The sequence below is a fragment of the Mytilus californianus genome, unplaced genomic scaffold, assembly GCF_021869535.1.
Source record: "Mytilus californianus isolate M0D057914Y unplaced genomic scaffold, xbMytCali1.0.p SCAF_3, whole genome shotgun sequence".
NCBI lineage: Eukaryota > Metazoa > Mollusca > Bivalvia > Mytilida > Mytilidae > Mytilus > Mytilus californianus.
Window position 1 is genome coordinate 121240090 of NW_026262679.1, and position 21051 is coordinate 121261140.

Consider the following 21051-nt stretch of genomic DNA (forward strand, 5'->3'; position numbering starts at 1 on the left):
CTACGATCTTAGAGTGCTTGAATCAATTTTAACGTTTGGTCTTCAAGGCTTCGTTACTAATTTGACAAACCTCCAAAAAGCGTTTTGACAAACATGTGTATATTGAGAGAGAATAACAGTTTATATTCGGACTGCTTTCACTAATAAACAATAAAAAGAAAAGAAAAAATGGGATAATGTGGCTAATTTACGACTGAAATATATAAGAAACTGTAAGATCCCATGTAAATAGTTCGACACACATTAATTTTTCAATGGCCTCAACTGATACCAATTTAATTCGAATATAAAACTAGTCTTATTGATGTCTTTAACAACATATTATTTCCTTGGTGATATTTTGATAATTCTGAAGTCAACACATAGGGCATGACTTGCTGAAAAGGACAAATATTTGAACGTCTCTGAGGCAATATAGAATAAGGCACAGGTCTGAGGAAAAGACACATATTTGAGGCTTGCATACGGTAATACCGGTACCGTTATAACTAACTTGTAGTGGTCAAAATATAGATTCCAAAAAAACAATACAATCTTTTCTTTAATATAAACTTATGTATATTTATTTCATGTTAAAAGTGTCATACGGTCTGGAACATGGCTTTAATTTCAAAATACCACAACACTTCTACCAATACGAATCAGTGTCAAACTGGTTTACCTGCCAACTGCAGTAACCGAAGAGCATTTTTTATTGCTATCCGACTTCAAAACTGCTCGTTGAGTACAACCATCCTGAACAATTTTACATTCTGGCCCCACACTTGTTATTTCAATGCCTATTCTACAATGATATATATATATATGACACGGGTTATGTTCTTCTCATATATGTTATGATGGTATGATACTAAACCCCTAACGGGAAGGATTGTGCCTGATATTCATATGATGAAGACATAATCTTTCAATCAGTTTAATTGAAGTCTGGAGCTGGCATGTCAGTTAACTGCTAGTAGTCTGTTGTTATTTATGTATTATTGTCATTTTGTTTATTTTCTTTGGTTACATCTTCTGACATCAGACTCGGACTTCTCTTGAACTGAATTTTAATGTGCGTATTGTTATGCGTTTACTTTTCTACATTGGCTAGAAGTATAGGGGGAGGGTTGAGATCTCATAAACATGTTTAACCCCGCCGCATTTTTGCGCCTGTCCCAAGTCAGGAGCCTCTAGCCTTTGTCAGTCTTGTATTATTTTTAATTTTAGTTTCTTGTGTACAATTTGGAGTTTAGTATGGCGTTCATTATCACTGAACTAGTATATATATTTGTTTAGGGGCCAGCTGAAGGACGCCTCCGGGTGCGGGAATTTCTCGCTGCATTGAAGACCTGTTGGTGACCTTCTGCTGTTGTCTGTTCTATGGTCGGGTTGTTGTCTCTTTGACACATTCCCCATTTCCATTCTCAATTTTATATACATATTTCTTTTTGGAACTTTTTACTTTCCATATATTTCACATCCAATATTTGATAGTAATATTCTTTACAAAGCACAAAAATATCGGCATTAACCTCAAAAGCTAACCAAACCTTTATCGGAAAGGATATAGTTACGATACTGTTGTCAAGTCATTAAGGATTGCATATTTTGGTATTAATATTGATTCACTCATAGGGTCTTTGCATCGGAAATAAACACATTTATTCTAAAACCAGTTGTTGGCATGATACGGGTTATGTTCTTCTTATACATTTTATGATGGTATGATACTAAACCCCTAACGGGAGGGATTGTACTTGATTTTCATATGAAGACATAATCTTTCAATCAGTTTAATTGAGGTCTGGAGCTGGCATGTCAGTAACTGCTAGTAGTCCTTTGTTCGTTTATGTATCATTGTCATTTTAATGGTTTCTTTTGTTACCTATTCTGACATCGGACTCGGACTTCTTTTAAACTGAGTTTTACTGTGCGTATTACTATGTGTTTTTATTCTACATTAGCTAGAGGTATAGGGGAGAGTTGAGATCTCACAAAGCATGTTTAACCCTGCCGCATTTTTGCGCCTGTGTCTCAAGTCAAGAGCCTCTGGCCTTTGTTAGTCTTGTATGTTTTTTAATTTTAGTTCATTTATATGTTTTGGAGTTTAGTGTGACGTCCATTTTCACTGAACTAGTACACAATTTTATTTAGGGGCCAGCTGAGGACCACCTCCAGTTGCGGGATTTTCTCGCTGCGTTGAAGACTCATTGGTGGCCTTCGGCTGTTGTCTGCTCTTTGGTCGGGTTGTTGTCTCTTTGACATATTCCCCATTTCCATTCTCATTTTTATGTATATTCTTTGAGAAGACATTGATCATAGGATGTCGATGAATACTACTTTTATTTTAAAAAAATACTTATTGGTTTGAAACGATGGGTATCCGACATGTTGAACAGGAGCTGCCTACTCTTCCAGAGGGTTCGTACTGTTTGGTCTTGATGTAGTGTTCTGTAGACTGCTGCTTGTTTTTTCGTCGTTTTTCCTGTTTTTGTCACGATTGTGTTGCTCTATTTATTATTAAGAGTTTGATTCTCCCTTTGATATCTTCTGCATATTTTTTTATGTATACATTTCAAATTATCATCAAAATCCTCTCAACACACCTCAAAACACTAATAAAAATTTGCATTATTTATTGTTATAAAGCACACGGAAGGTATAAAAATATCATAAGAAAACGAAAAGACGTCTTCATTTAAGGTGTAACAAAGTGTAGTTAATTCAAATATCTTAAAAACAGTCCGCCAAAATTTATGAAAATAACATTATCCTACATTCTGTCGATACATGTTTTTCGGCATTGCACAAATTCAGGATTTACTTTGATTGTGTATGGCGTCTTTACACCAAATCTATTGGATTTTGTATGTGTACTGATTTATATTGAAGTCTTAGATTGATGGTTTTGCTATCAGCCGTCATTGGTTTTGAACTAAATTTCAGTAACTGCGAGTACTCTTAAATCTCTACTTTGTGTTTATAGTGTTTTGTTAGTTGTTTTGTGTTTTGTATCGATCTGATAAGATACGACTTTTTCGAATGATTTTTGTAGTTTTGTATGTGCCGGTCGAAAGCCAGGAACCTGTATTTCAGTGTTTGTCTTTTGTTGCTGTATATCATATTTGTTTTTCGTTTATTGTTTTATACATAACTCAGGCCGTTTGTTTTCTCGTATGAATTGTTTTGCCTTTCTCTTTATAGTCTGCTATGCGGTATGGGGTTTGCTCATTGTTAAAGACCGTCCGAACGGTGACATAAAGTTGCTAACTTCTACGTCATTTGGTCTCTGTTGGAAAGGTGTCTTGTTGGCAATCATACCATATCTTCTTATCTTCTTATTTTCATATTAGTTTTATATCTATAAAATTCAATTTTTTTAATATCATTTAATCATTTGTAGTCTGGTTTTATAATTCTAAATGTGTTTGAATTAGAAGAAAGATATAACTAAAGTTTTCATGAACATTTTGTATTTTACATATTATTTGTTTCTGTCTTTTCATTCTTCGGGAACCGTTAATGTTTGAATAAAATACCGTATAGCGGGTTATTTTCGCGGGTGTAAAATGTCGCGATTTTCATTGAATAAGGTATACAAAATATTTTGGCGGATTCAAAACTTTTATACAATACCATTGCATGTACACTTTTGAATTGGCTGAATTTATTTTGGCAATTTCGTTCTATCCGCGAAAATAAGCGAAAATTTACACCCCGCGAAAATAACCCCTATACGGTATCATGCATCTTGTATAATACTAAATTTAAAAAACAACATCCAGGTATTTAGCTACAAAAGTTATATCTAATATCAAACAACATCACTGTATTGACTCATGTATATACATAATATAAATCACATACGTATCTTTAAAAAAATTTTGAATGAAATATTTCACGAATCAAGAAAATGCAGGTAAGGTTAGATTAAAATTTATTTAGGAATTCAAATAAGACTTGTTGATTGGTTGTTGTTTGCTTCACGCCCAGTTGCGAATAGATAATGACATTGATTTTGTATCATTACTGTCGGCTATAAAAAAAACAACAGTTTTTTATCAATGTAATTGAGAGTTTCAAAAAGTTGATAGTTTGACCCTTTTCCAAACATCGAATGAGTGAAAATACTCGTAAGCTATGACTTGCGATTAATTTTAATCGCAAGATTTTTTGTTAAAGAATCGATGAGTCTAAAGACTTACGAACAGCACGAAAGCGTTGTTTGAGAACAGCTGCACTTTACACACTTGGGCTTGTTAAAGGTTCTGCTCCCACCTTTTTGTATGACGTTACCTTCATAGCTACACACAAGAGAATTTTCTTGAAAGAAAAACAAACCTCTGTTAAATCAAGATATATTTTATATAACTCGAAACGAAATTGTTCAACATGTATTATGAAGTGTATGAATATGAATAGTTTTAGATTTTCAGTGTTACATTTATAATCTATTTTCCTTAACCAGTGAATTTACTGCCGGAATAGAGATTACATTTAGCTGTCCTTTAAACAAAAAACACAAAACCCACAAAGTATCCTCTTTATCTCTCGTTTAAGTAGAAGGAATAGGTAAAGACAAACATTTGGTTCACCATTGACCGCCACATTGACATTTAAAAAGAAAAGTTGCTAGACTCACGGGGATTTAGAGCTTTACCTGCTATTAGTTTCATTTCTATACTAAAAATGTAATATTTTTGTAGATGCATTATATTTTAAAATGCACACAAATGTAATAACCTTTTAATTTTATCTTTATTTGTACTCGCTTCTTATAACAGTCGACAAAACCTTGTCCAATCTCATCTTTTCTAAGCTATCTTGGCATCAGTTAATAGGCGATGTTAAAGATTTTCTTTAGACTCTATGCTTTATGTTTTTATTGATGTAAATAATCATTATGTTATCAAATTCGATGTAAGTGTTTTTGTCATTGAAAATAAGAGTTATCAGTGCGAAAATATTTTTTCACAGTAAGAGATTTATTAATGCATAAAAAGAATGAAAATTATTTTATATGAATGTCATGGAAATTCATCTAGCAACAACATAAAAAGTTTAAGAAAAATCTTAGTCTTGCTTATTGACGAATAATGATTTTAAGACCATTCAAACAAAGTTTTTCTTCTATTTTATGTGCATTTATACTAAAAAAATAACTTAAAGGCAGTAAGTTAAAACAGATAAATGCATTACCGGTGTTAGATAATTTCGAATTAAATATTACCAGTTTTTTTTAATTAATTTTAAGTCACTGTGTATAGGCTGTCGTTTGTCTATTTTGGTTAAATGCTGCTATTTTTTCATAATACAATGTCTGAATATTATTTGAAGAAAGGAAAGAAAAATACATAACAATAGCAAAAAACACAGTTATAAGTAGCCGAATTCATCGGTAATTGCAAACATTGCCCAAATTGAACGAGTTTTAATATTAAGCATTTCATTTGACTGAGTACATCGTGAGATAAAAACCTTCCCCATATAAAACTTCCAAAGACAAAAGTTAACTGAAAATTTAGATTGATTAATTGATAGATTGATTGATTTTTTGTTTGTTTCACGAAAGCGGCAAATATTTAATCATGTTCAACACGTAAACAAGCTAACAAAAATTACAATAGGTAGGTCCTGTCATATGGGGTCATCCAGAAGTAAAAACGGGAATTTTGGATTGCCACTGGGAAATGAGGGGATTGGATAGGGACAGATATTTCGCCTCCCTACAGGCCCACTAAAGACCCCTCAAAGAGTTTTTGCAAGCAAGGGTTCTTAACTTGCAAGGAGCGTGGCACTCTCTCTACACGAGGCATTAGATTTAACGTCCCTATTCTGTCCGTACGCGGCTGTGTATTTATGACGCCCGCATAGCCAAATGTACACCCATTTTGACAAGGCTTTTCCTGCCAGTCGGAAGAAGACCACATGTGACAAGACTTCTATTCCCCAGTTACCCTTGGCGTTTGAAAATTTAGAATATATTTATATTTTTCCATTTTTCTGCGTATGTGGCCTAACATGAGTTTGATTTTAACACTTATTCTGAGTTAAAGTTCTTATATATCATATTGAACTAGCATGTATTAACCCTTAATCAGTTTAAGAATCAGACGTAAACTCCATTACAGAGGTTGTTTTCTTTTGGCAAATTTACAATACTAGAAATAATTAATTTTCCGTGTTATAAAATGAAACTTCAAAGAAATTATATTTTATATAAAACACACACACACACACATACACACACAAATAAGTTATAAAGTTATGATTTTAAAGTTTAGATAAATAGTTTATTTACATTTTCATTAACTAACGGTGACATGTTTCATATAACCGGATTCAGTAATTCCTTACATTTTAGATAAATAAGAAAAGATTGATTTAGTTACACTAGTCTCAAAAAATGTTCGACAATGCATGCGTATATCAAATACCTTAATTACCTGAAACAGGCTCCGCTGTGCACCAAGAATGGCATTCTCTAAATGAAATAAGCACAACTATGAAGAACATGATGTTAGATTTCATTCTTGAACTATAAGTTTATCTGTGTGCTGGAAATTATATTTTTCAAATGATTGGTATTTTGATGTATCTGATTCTTATATACTATTTGAACAATTTGTCCTAACTTTATAATAAATGATAATCGTTTTAATTGTTAATTTTTTGTAAAAAAAAACATCTCATCTGTTTCAAAAACATTAAAACGATATTAATGTGTCATTTTACCTTGGGGAAAGCGGAAACATTATCCAGTTCTTGGCGTAATGTACGCGTGACATGCTGTGTTTATCAAATGCATAGCTATGTTTTCAACAAAAAGGTCAAATCCGAGAGTAGGCAGTTTTCATTAAAAATCTACGTTATATCAATCTCTTTAGAGGGGTACAAAAAGGTTACTCAAGATGTCGTCTGCGTCGAAACTTATGAATCTTAAAATTTGATAAGACGGTTTAATATCGTCTGTTGATTTACCAGGTTTTTGCTACCTTCGGTGCTATTTGATCCTCACTCTTCTCTGCTATATTTTAGAAATTTAAGTTGCAGTTTTATTACTTAAGGTCTTTTTTAAAATTTTAATACCATGTACACAATAACTTTTGAAAATAAAATTTGGAGATTCATAATACATAGTAACATCATCACAATTAACCTAATCCGACTACTGCACCCGAAATTTGTTTTCCGATCTTTTAAGATTTAATCTAAATGGAAGATTCAAGTAGACAATTTTGGAACGGTCAGTAAATGAGCTTTTGATCTTACTTTGAAAAAAAGGGAAAAAAAAGACAATTAGAATAGTTGTAACCACAAATTTTTTAAAACCATATTAATAACATCAAGATGTTTATGGTGATGTGGTTGATAGGAATTATAGTCATTTCGTACCCCCCATTTCGTACCCTGGCAAAAACCATTTTGTATCTAATGGAATCTTTTTTTGTATGTCATTTCGTACCTCATGGATTATTTATATGTATGCCATTTCGTACATCATGGAATATTTATATGTATGCATGCCATTTCGTACCTTATGGAACATTTATATATATTTATACATGAATATGTATTTTCATACCTCACGGAAGATTTATATGTATGCCATTTGGTAACTTATGGAAGATTTATATGTCTACCATTTCGTACCTCACGGAAGATTTATATGTATACAATTTCGTACCTCACGGAAGATTTATATGCGTGCTATTTCATACCTCAAGGAAGATTGATATATATATGCAATTTTGTTCCTTATGAAAGGTTTATATGTATTCATCCTCGTACCTGTTTCATTGATGTATACTCCACATGTCCTTATAACTGACTCATGAATAAATAAAAATACAAATTCCTTGCGTGAATATCAGCTTATTTTCCTTTTCACTGCATTTCCTTGCAAAATCAACTGTTAATAACTATAAAAACAGTTGCAGATAATCATTCCTTTGTTGGTTAATTAACTGTATATTTTTGAAAAATTAATTGAGAATAAATCCTCCAAACAAACAAAGTGAAATCAAAATCAATACAGTTTCGATGTACTCCTTAATTAAACAAATCAGAGGTCTGTAGAATATAAATCAGCTAATCTGATTAAAGACCGGTCTCTGTTTTAATGCCAGGAAGCCAAAAAATATCGGACGCATTTAACTGGGATGTTGTTTTCCTCAATCTGGATGTATCTATACCTATACACTGTTCCAGCTTTTAAGGTTTACCGTCTATATTAACCGGACAACAGCTTACACCAGTTGGTACTAGAACGACTTGAGTAACAAATACATGTAATCTGGTCTTTTCTGTATGGCATTGTACCAAATGGATCGACCCTATGTTGTGATACAGATTCAACACTTTCTTGATGTTTTATCTACAGTCACGATTGGTAGTGTAATTGATTTTTTTCTGTGATGTTGTTTCATTTTCTGATGACTTAGGTTCCGGTGTAGGGACGGTGGTACAATGTAACAATGCCAGTACTAGTATCTACACAGTTGGTGGATTGGCGATAAAATTACTGTCTTCATTTGTTACATATCATACCATTTTCTAAAACGTTCTTGTTCAAGATTTTGCAAAAATATTTTTATTGTTTTGAAATTTTTCTGCTATGGCCTTTTTTCGTTATGTGTATAACACACACAACATTTGGGCTTCATTGCTATATAATCAATTCTCGTGTTATTGGTTATGTACAAGCACCTACTTCAGTGTGACTCTTTGAATTAAACAAACATCCGAAAAAATGTGATAGAAACATAACATTTTAATATTTCAACATAAAAAATGAGAAAAATTAGCGTGAGATTTGAACCCTATCTTAAAAACAATCCATTATTTACAGTTTTAAGCGCTACCGACGGAGCCACGGCGACTCTTGAAAACATTGTTGATTTTAAGCAGCTATATAGGTAAAATTTAGTGATGTTCCACTTTTTATTAAAAAGGTTGTTTTTTAGGTATTAAGGACACACTATATAAACCAATTTCATTTTTGAGGTGGAAAGTTGTATAAATTACAACAACAACAAAAAACATAACTTTGTTTTGGTTTGAAGTGTCCTTCTAGGGGGATTCCCTGTTTTTCCAACTCAAAACACGATAAATTCCGCATATTTGACTTTCATCCTTTTTTGGAGGTTAAATTAACTATTTTCCAGACATAACATAATACATAAAAAACGAGATATTGACCAAAAAACATTTTTATTTCATGTTTTTATCGTAAATTTTATTCTTTAAGCACTTTTTGAAATTGGCCCTTCTGTGAAAAAAATTCAGGGGAAATTGGCCCTACCTCTTTAATAACATTTTACAAAATTTCAACGATTTACAAATATATGATACTAAATAGTAATATGTACTAGTATTTAGTCTATGAGGTACGAAATAGTTAATGCTGTTGGACCATAGGGTACGAAATGGTTTTAATCATGGATACGAAATAGTAAATGTTTCGTACTAAATGGTAATTATGGGTACGAAATGGTCAAGGTACGAAATGACTTGCTATTTTATATAGAGCTGCTAAGTTCAGAAACGATCAATGTAAACTTATTGATCCTTTGAATAAACTTATTCTTGAAGGGTATCAATTTAACATTGTTTTAAGATTTTTGAACATTGACTTTGTTTCAAATGATTTTATACAACACTAAACATTTTATATTATCCATTTATAAACCCTTATGGTTCTTCAGGCTGTCGATACTTATATTTAAGCATTGCACATGGTCATGCTTTCCTCAGACTGTGTATGACGTTTTAATCCATCGAATGTGTAATGATTGATATTTTAGTCTGGGAAAACATGGATTTTTTTGTTAGTTGAAATTGGGGTATGAACTAGCTTTCAGTAACTGCGAGTACTCTTAGATCGATACGTTGCGTTCATTGTATTTTGATAGTTGTTTTTTGTGCTTTGCACCGATCTGACGCCTCAAGCCAAATCCAACAGATTTTGTAGTATGCTATTATGTGGTGCTGTTACATCTCCCTTTCATGTAGGGCAGGAGGTTGAGCGATCAACAACATGTTTACTCTAGGTACATTCTTTATGTACTGTCCGTTTAGTAGCCCGGATTATTCAGTGATCGTCGTTGACTGCTGTCTTCCATAATTTTTGTTCGTTCTTGAAAACCTGTAGTAATTTATATTTTTGTCCTTTGGAGCCATATGGATATTTGTACCATTGACAATCTCATGAAAATCAGTTGTTAGTTTTCGCTACGATACTCTCCACCATGCAGGGGCGTAGCGTATCACAACATCGGATTATAATCCGACCAATATAATGGAATTCTATGCGACTGTCATACATGTAAGAGGCCTATCTAGCTATAAAACCAGGTTTAATCCATCATTTTCTACATACGGAAATGCCTGTACCATGTCTGGAATATGACATTTGTTTTACATTCGTTTGATGTGTGTGAGCTTTGGATTTTGCCATTTGATAACGGACTTTCTTTTTAGAATTTTCGGTATTTTTGTTATTTTACTTTTTATTGTACCATTGGCAATGAAATAACATCTTCTAATTCCGTATCTACAAAATATTACACACAAGACTACAGATTGAACAACACAAATCTAACAAAAATCAAGAGTTAGCGTTGGTGCTCCGGAAGGGAATGATGTTCCTGTTCTGTAATTTGCAGCCGTAGTGTCAGCCAGTTGTTAGTCATTTCCGGAGACACGTAATGAAAATAGAAAGCAGGAAGGGATTGTGGCAACGACGAGTAAAATATATGCATAGCCAGTTAAGTCCGTAAGACTTTAAAAGAGATGAGTTACCTTAATACCACCGAATCAGTTATACCGTAAACCCCTTTATCAATAGCAAAAGGTAATTAAGAAACTCACATTATCAGATAGATACGAAAAATGCGATATTTGGTCTTCTTACAACAAAACGGATCAATCTATAGATCAACATGGGTACTAAATATTAGACAAGACAGTGTCTTATAAATACAATTATATACTTAGCACAACATAGCCCCGATTTTACATCAATAATAGACCGAGGCTCATTGACATTAAAAAAAAATGTAACATGACGATGCCAATTCAGAATATTAATGAGGCTAGACCAGAGGGTGTCAAGAAGAAAAAACCCAATAAAATCTACTTATAGGCAGCAATGATTAACATCGGTAAAGGAAAAGGTATGACAAGATATTGTCATTTCTGATATTTAGGATATTAGCAAGCGTTTTACATAGAAAGAAATATATGTGAAATTGCCAATTAGGACAAACACGTAAACGTCGACATGTTTATGACGTCATATTGACATCCCAAGTGACCTTTCTGTACTAAATTTCCAGATAAAAGCAACTGGTTCATTTATCAATAACATAAACAGGATTTTGAAACGATTGAATAAAGTTTAATTTTTTTTGCGATGTCATTGGCCAAATATTTACTCTTATCATACCTCCTCCTGTTTTAATAAAGATTAATCACATAACAAGCTTTTATTGCAAATTTTTCAAAAAATATTTCAAGTGAGACCATGAGGATTTACAATGTTGACTGCTGTACTCCAATTTTTGACATTTTTACCTATTATGTCTGTTTATTTTGCTCAAACATTGTTGTCAATATAATGGAATTCTATGCGACTGTCATACAAGTGAGAGGTTTAGCTAGCTATAAAACCAAGTTAGAACCACCATTTTCTACATAAGGAAATGCCTGTACCAAGTCAGGAATATGACAATTGTTCTCTATTCGTTTGATGTGCTTGAGCTTTGAGTGTGTCATTTTATAAAGGACTTTCCGTTTTGAATTTCTCTTGGAGTCTTGGAGTTCAATATTTTTATTATTTAAATTTTTTCAGAAGATTTGAGTGAATCCCGATTGTAGTTGGTATTCATTTCAATGGTGTTGAAGGATTATGATCTAAAATTGAGTTCCCTTTAACGTCTTCAAATAAATATGGACTTATTTTGGTGAAGTTCGATTGCATGATCTTTTTTTTGGTGCAGTGTTCTATGGACTTGTTTGTCTTTCATCGTTTTTTTCTTTTTGGCATGGTGTTGTCTAAATTTTGTTTTCGAATTAAGATTTTGATTGTCCTCTTGATATCTACTTTCATTTAAATGTTTCCATGGTTTGGTCCTAAAAACAAGATGACAATAAACCTCAACCTCAAGTCGGATAAAGACAAACAATGTATATGACAAAGCTATAAAAACACGATAGCAAATTAAAGACCGAACAGCACGAAGCATGTGTCGGTTTAACTAAACTCACTAAATATTTATTGTATCACCCAATGCATTCCTTTTGCTGTAATGGGAACTAAATAGTACCGTTAATCATCTTGTTATAAATATCTTCAAGTGACGTAATTGGTGAATATTTATTTCCTGCTAGAAAGCTAGAAAGTAATTATAATATGGGGTATTGTAGTGACGCCAACTGTATCAAAGAAAATATATTTGGAGATAGTGTTGCTGTAGAAAGCTTTTATGTATATACTCAATAATGTGTTTGAATATTCGTGTTTGAGGATCTTTGAGGGTTAAACAATGGGGCTTACTTCTTTCATTAACCTATAAATATCGATCGATTCCTTTATATACCCTTTGTTCTACGGCATATTTAAGAAACCGATTCAAATATTTTTGTGGCATAAATTTATACAATAGTGCTTAAAACTTAAGCAAGAGATGGGGTGTTAACCAAGATTAGACTTAAGCGAAAAAAATATAATGTCTTGAAAATAGAAAGCGTAATTCGGACTTAAAACCTTAGATAATAGACAGTTCACAAAATATGTACCAAATTCGAAGGAGCTCTAGTTCACGTTAAACGGAGAAGACCCATTGGTTCATTAAGCTGACATATAGTTAAACTTTGATGCACATGACAGGTATTTAAACTCACACACTAACAGTATTTTGATTAGATTAATGAAAGCAAATCATTTGACTTCTAATAAAAAATGTAGAACTGTCATTTATTGGATAAGAATAATGTGATGCATTAAACGTTATTTGTGTTACCTTTAAAGTTTGATTTTACATGTTGAGCTTTCTGTGAATAAAAAAAGCTAATGATATTTTATATGAATATCTCTGAAAATATTATCCACCAAGAACCATCAGACAAAGAAGTAAACAACTACACGACACCATACGATGTTTAACAATGAGCGCAAGAAATATCATAGAGTATGACTTACATGATTGCCAATGAGACAACTCTCCATCAGATACCAAATGACATAGAAGCTATAGGTCACTGTACAGCCTTCAGCAATGAGTAAAATCCATACAGTATAGTAAGCTATTAAAGGTCCCGAAATGGCAAATGTAAAACAATTCAAACGAGAAAACTAGTAGCCTGATTAATGTAAAAAGCAATAAACGAAACAATATGAAAAACAAATATGATATACAGTAACAAACAACAACCACTGAATTACATGCTTATGCATGACTTTATATTTATAATCTGTTTTCCTCAACCAATGCATCTACTGCATGAATAGAGATTACGTTAAGCTTTCATTTAAACAAAGACACACACAGTATCCTCTTCATTGTGCGTTTATGTAGAAGGAAAAGCTGAAGACAATTATTTGGTTGAACGTTAACCGCCCCATTGACATACAAATTTTAAGAAAAATCTGAAGATTACTTATTGACGAACGATGATTTTAGGACAATTCAAACAAAGTTTTTCTTCGATTTTATGTGCATTTATACTAATAATTTACAATAAGGCAGTAAAATAACAGAGATAAATGTATTACCAGTGTTAGATAATTTCGATATAAATACTACATGGTTTTAACTGGTTTTTTTCCGAAGGTAGAAACCAGTTATTAATTTGGTGAAGTACGGCAGGCGGGTGGGCGGTCGGACGACTGTCAACAGTTTCCATGCAATAGCTTGTGAACTGTTCAACCCATGCTTTTCAAATTCTAATATGTTAATATTTATGACAAAATGGAGGTCAAGCTCGATATTGGCGATTTTTACTCCTACCGTTCATGAGTTATGGCCCTTGATATATATTGAAAAATAGCACTTTATGTCGGTACCATTCAATTACTTATAAATCCCATACCTATGGTTTTCAAATTATGATATGTTATTACTGATAACAAAATAAATGTTTAGTTCAATAACTGAAGATCACATGAGGAAAGGAAAAGAAAATCCATAAAAATAAGTACATCGTAACCCGGAATTCCACAAACAAAAGTTAACGGAAATTTAGATTGATTGATTTATTGATTGTTTGCCTTACGTCCAGTGGCAAATATTACATGCATTTTCAACAGGAGAATAAGCAAACAAAGTAACAATAAGTAGGTCCTGTAATTGATGTCGTCCGGGATGAAGGACGGGAATTTTTGACTGCCACTGCAGAATGAGGGTATTTTGGATCGGAACAAAACATTTCGGCCATCTACGGACCCCTCAAAGAGTTGTTGTAAGGATTCTTAACGTGCAGGGAGTGTGACACTCTCTCTACACGAGGCATCGGATTTATGGTCCTTATTTTGATCGGACCTTGGTAGGTATATATACATCCCGCGTAGCCAAACGGACGCCCGACTTTTCCAAAACTTTTACTATCAGTCGAAAGAACACTACAAGTGACCATACTTCTATTCCTCAGTCACCCTTGGGTGCGAACATTTAGAAAAGATTTGGTAATATATTTATATTTTCATTATCTGCTTATATGGGCTAACGTTAGTTTGATTTTAATACTTATTCTGAGTTCGAGTTCTTTAAACTATCATGTATCAACGCTAAATCACTTTTGTACTTTGGTATCTTACTCCTCTCTTTTTCAACCACTTGGTCGATGTCTCTGCTGGTGGACATTTTTCCCCGAGGACATCATTCGCCCAGTAGCATAATATGCATGAATTTACGAAGATCAAAAAGAATAATGGCTCGGATGTCGCCCAGTATAAAAAGGTCCGAAACAGACGTCACCATGGACACGGTGTCGTCTGATATGGCAGGTGTCCCCTCATCAACAGATAGGACAAATATCCCTAATATGACACATTCAGATCATCATACTAACGACAACAGCAATAATCTATGTACGCAGCCATGTTCAGTTCTTCTACAAGACATTTTGGATTTTAATAACTCTGAACAACACTGTCTCATTTCGAAATGTAAAACCCAAAACTGCAAAAGTTGTAAATTTTAATAACAGATGCTCAATTCACTAGCAAATTAAAAAAAAGTTTATTTTATCAGAAACTATGATGATCTGAATTGTAAATCAACGAATGTCGTCTACGGACTAGAGTGTAACCTTTGCTGATTGGTATATGTCGGTGAAACGAAAGGAAGGCTAAATAAACGTATGTGCAGCCATAGATCAGACATCAACAACAATTCAAGCGACATTGTTTACCAGCATTTTAACTAGCCTGATCATTCAATCCTTTCTATGCAACTCCGCATCATCGAAAAAATCTACCACAGGACTAACAATCCTCATCATGCAACACCTCTCCGTAGACAAAGAGAAGACTACTGGATTCGACAATTGGGAACTGCGACACCATATGGTTGCAATGACAAAATTGATGGTATAGGTATTCTATCTAGTCCTTCCTGTAGCTCGGTGAATGTGATGAATATTCTTAACTCTACTCTTCGACGTAGACGCAGTCATGGTCATCGTCATTATACATCACCTACTCTCCATGATGTTTCAAACTGCCATTCAAATCAATACAAACTTACAGCTATCATCTAGGATATTGGAAGTCACAATCTTTTCAAACCAGTTTGCATTGGAAAGGATGAAAATGGTGTAAATATCCTTTCTAAAACTTTCCTTTGCCAACAAAGGTCTCGATGCCATCAACTTGGGAAATATCTTTCATCATAAATGAGTTCACTGGAAAATACCTCCCTATTTTATAGACCAGTCTGTAACTATCATTTCTGATACCTAAATTTTCAATTTTAAACATGTATTGCAGGATCTCAATATTGACGACTTCAAGTCTAAATCCCCTGATTGCACCTTTGCTAGTTCCTCATTCATATATAATCAATCTGGCCACGTTTTTACTGGTGACCTAAACATTGACAATAACTCTTCTCTGCGACATGTGTTATCTAAAGGCCCGAAATATCGTGAGCCTAAATCCATCAATTGGAAACACAAATTCAAAATACTGATGTATTCAGTCGAGGATTATGCAAGGCAATGGGCTAAACGCGAGAAAGAAGACGTAGATACTCTTTCCGAATGGATTAAGGCTGTGAGGTCGTTGATACAAATCAGAATTAAAAAAAAACTGAATGGGTCTATGAATGCCCATGTTACATCAATCTTTTTGAAAGATCCTAATGTTGCAAAACTACTGTCCTACCTCCATGACAAATATGTTGTTGTCCCCGCAGATAAAGCCTGAAACAACATCGTTATTGTGTGTAAATCACATTACATAAACTGCTTGATAAATGAATTATGTATTGACAATTCACTTGGAAACTCAACATATACCTCCATAACACTTACAAAGGAGGAAATCCTGGATAACCATAGGTCTGTTATATGTTCCTTTGGAATTTCTACCAAAGATGAAGAACTGGATCTTCCATCACTGTATTGGATACCCAAATTACAGACATTGCCCGGATGAAACGATTAAGTACATCGTGACCCGGAAGTAGTACAAGACTTCCACAGACAAAAGTTAATAGATCTTCCTTCACTGTATTGGATACTTAAACTACTGAATTGTCCTTACAAACAACGTTATATTGCTGGGTCTTCCAATTGCTCCACGAAACCTCTTTCTAAATTATCAACATCAATTTTATCAGCAATCAAAGCCGGGCTTCAAAGTTATTGTAAAACTACCTATTTTAGAGGTGGCGTGAATCCGATGTCGATACTAAAAAAAGATCTTTTAGAGTACATACAATCTAAGTCTCTTTCATCTTGCAAAAGTGTTAAGACATTTGACTTTCCTACAATTTACACAAGTATTCCCAATTCCAACCTTAAAGACAAATTGAGTTGGTCCTACTTTGTTTTATAAAAAAGAATGGCCAACGTAGATACAAGTATCTTGTCTTAGGGAGGGATACATCGTACTTTGTAAAAAACCATTCTGATTCAAACAAAAAATTCTCTGAAACTGACATTTTCAAGATGTTTGATTTACTGATTGACAACATATTTGCTACGTTTGAGGACGTGTTTTTCAACAAACAATCGGCATTCTCATGGGAACCAACTGTGCTCCTCTTTTTGCCGACTTGTTCCTTTATTCATATGAGGCTGACTTCATACAAATCTTCTTATGAAGAAAGAAAAGAAGTTATCCTTTAAAGTATCCTTTAACTTTACTTTCCGCTATATAGATGATGTTTTCTCACTAAATAACTCAAAGTTTAGTGACTATGTTGAACGCATCTATCCCATCGAACTTGAGATAAAGGATACAACAGATATAGTAAAGCATGCCTCATATCTTGACAAAAATGTTATATAATCAATCTTCAAGGAAATTATATTTTATAACACACACACACACACACACACACACACACACACACACACACACACACACAACGAATTATGTTTGTAATAAAATATTCTAATCGTATACTTGTTAAAGAAGACAACTTTATCGTCGTGCTATTAAACGTTCTGTTGACTTTCCGAGTCTTGGCTACCTTTAGTGCCATGTACACATTATCTCTTCTCTTTTATTTTTTTAGAAACTTAAGCTACAGTTTAATTCTTTATAAAATTGAGAATGGAAATGGGGAATGTGTCAAAGAGACAAACAACCCGACCAAAGAGCAGAAAACAGCCCAAGTATGTCTTTTCCAATTGTAATACCATGTACACAATAACTTTTGAAAATTAGATTTGGAGATTCATAATACATAGCAACATCATTACAATTAAGGATGTTCGCTACTCTGTTTCAAAATAACAATCTTTTTAAACTACTGTTATAAATTGATAGTTTGTGAATAATGGAACTCAAAAAGAGAAAAAAATGAAAGGTCCGTTCCTTATTTTTGAGATATAATCAATTGAAAATTTGGCTGAAAATGATTCTCTCCAAATTTTACAGATATTTAACATTGGCACCTTTTTTTTCAAAAACTATGAAAAATGACAAGAATTTTATTAGATTTTCAAAAAAAAGCTATTTAAACTTTATCTTATACAATAAGGAAAAAAAGGGGTTAGCGGGCAAATTTTATTGGCACTTCATGGATAAAACTAGGGGATTCCGAATATCTGACAAAAAGTAAAATACAAGAGTAGTAAACATCCTTAACCTGATCCGACCATTGCATCCGAAATTTGAATGTTCCATCTTTTAAGATTCAATCTAATGGAAGATGACTTTTTTTTCAAGTAGACAATTTTTAAACTCTTAAGTTAGTGAGCTTTTGATTTTTCTCTGAATCATCATGAGATAATTGGTTGATCTGGACAGAAAATAACATAAAATTATCAAATGGTGTTATATAGCTGTTTTGGGGGACGTCCGAATTGAATAAATATACAACAGTTTTAAAAGTGTGTATTAAAATGAAACAAAGTATAACTAAATCAATAAAGACAAGAAGATACCAAGAAGTCGAATAACAGACAACATCTCGAACAAAAAAAGGAAAACACAGACAATACAAATATGTGTTACCACAATTTATACTTAAAACCTTTACTAAATATTTTTATAGGTACAAATATTTTGTTTCAAAGTTTGGCTGTCGAGACTATATTGATAACGGGATATCACATCCTGATTTTTATGGTGATGCAGCTTATAGAGCTCGTAAATTCAGAAACGATCCATATAAACTAATTAATTAATCCTTTGAAAAAACTTATTCTCGAAGGTTATCAATTTGCCATTGTATTAAGATCTTTGAACGTTATTTTATTTTTAATAAGTTAATACATGCTATAATTTTAATTTATTAACAAGTATGGTTTTTCCGGCTGTCGATACTTATATTTTGAAATTACATAAGGTCATTTTGTTTTCAGGCTGCTTATGACGTTTCTTCACTTAACCCGTCGGAGGTGTATTAATTGATGTTTTAGTCTGGGAAATTTTTTTATTAGTTAAAATTTGGTTTTGAACTATCTCTCACTAACTGCGAGAACTCTTAGATTGGTACGTTATGTTCTTTGTTTTTCAGCACTTTTTGAGAAAGAGGAGAAAATTAAGCCATCAAAAAAATGTTTAATCATGAAACATTCTTGGTGTGCTTGCATGGTCAGGAACCCGTATAATTCAGTGGTTGTCGTTGGTTGATGTCTTTAATTTAATTTTCTTTTTCATTGTATCCGTGTTACTGGACTTAGGAATGGAATGATACCATTTATGAAAAAAGTAATAACAGTAACCAATGTAACACAGCATATGATTTTGATTTTAATTTTAAGCGTAACCCTTTTTTCCAATGTAAAACCTCTGTAAGTTGGATTTGGAATGAAAAAGATGCACCATGTATATGAAATAAACATTAAAACTAATTGTTATTCTTGTAACCACTATTAAATGGTCAGGTGGTTACAAAGATGTGTAATAGTTGAGTTTGGGGCACATTTATTGACATATATGACACATCATATAAAGCTTGATGGTAATTCCTTGTAAGGTTCTAGAGTTATTATTCTGTAATTTCTTCCCTGCATTAATTTCGGTCTAAAATAAGGAAAATTGTAAGTAATTGCGCTCTAGTCCGGATTTTGCTGAATTTTGTATGCATTTAGAACTCGTTAAACTGCATCTGAATATGAAAAATTATAAATACACTAGCAGTATTTATACTTCCAGAGAATACAGTCAATTAAAAACTTGTGAAATAGGCATATAAATGTATAGAATGTATTTAAAAAGCAACGAAAAATATGCATTTTTTTTTCACTTTAGATCATTTTAAAACTTCTTCCGGCTTAAACAGGAGTCGTTGCCGATTGATTAAAGTTCACGTCGGGTTACTCATGTCAGGCGTACGCAGATGTAGTACCCTAGTCTATGTACATCTAATTGAACATTTTGTTTTTCATACACGGGTCCGTGACTTAATTATATTACCATCGCCTTATTTATAGCCTGAATTTTCAGTATTCGTATTGTTACTACAACCGGAAACTACATGTGACATATGTCAGGTATTAAACCGAAATTCTATGTATATATATAAATGTCTAAGAAAGTGACTTTAACACGCGATTGAGGGTTATAATAAATTTTGTTATATTTTATATATTCACGCAATATTTCGCACACAAATTAATTTCATCAGGTGCGTGCAGCCATATAGGTAAAATCGTATCCTGTTAAGAAATTTTTGCAGCTTATCGTACATGTCCTTTAAATATATTTTTGCAGCTTATTGTACATTGCGTTTAATAAATCAAAACAAATAATTGCGTTAGTTAAATAGTATGAAGTTCAAGATTTATTCCTTTGGTTTTTGATAAAACTGTTTTTTTTATCTCTCTCATTCAGTCCATCAAGTTCAAGAGTGCGTAGCTGATGAATCCAAAATCTTTCTCTCTGTTTTTGTCCCCTGCGCAACGCGCTGAGGGGGACATAGAAATACCGGGCGTCCGTACGTCCGGTCTTGTTAGCGCTCTCATGTTTACAGTTCAAAAATCAGTGCTGATCAATTATTTTTAAAAGAGTTATGCCCTTGGAAACCATATTTATATGGAAAATTGCATCGTTAGCGCTCTCATGTGTACAATTCTTGCCAGATTTTTATGAAACTTATATCATAGTATATACCCTTTTTTATTTTTTGTTTTAGTATTTTAATTCTTAATGTTTGATTTCTTAATAAGTAGCATTAAAATTAAGGGCTTTTAATACCGTGTGACACGGGTGCTCCGATGACAGAGGAATTTGCTAAGAGAAAAAGAAGACATATACTATTGGTACCGGTATCGAATTCGACCCGAAACTTGTTAATTATTGGTAATATTAATAATGTGGAAAACAAAAGGGCCAGGACTGGTGTAATTTTTAATCAAAACCATTGTCCTTTATTAGTTATATATAAA

The 21051-nt window shown here is 32.9% G+C and overlaps 1 long non-coding RNA gene across 1 annotated transcript; it reads right to left on the reverse strand.

The window, feature by feature from the left end:
- Positions 1–523: 523 nt before the first annotated feature.
- On the reverse strand, positions 524–6568 carry LOC127736017 (uncharacterized). Its single transcript, XR_007998693.1, has 3 exons — positions 6429–6568; positions 4188–4305; positions 524–784 (listed from the first exon to the last, which is right to left on the reverse strand). It is a non-coding gene; the product is annotated as an uncharacterized LOC127736017 (long non-coding RNA).
- Between the last annotated feature and the right edge of the window lie 14483 nt (positions 6569–21051).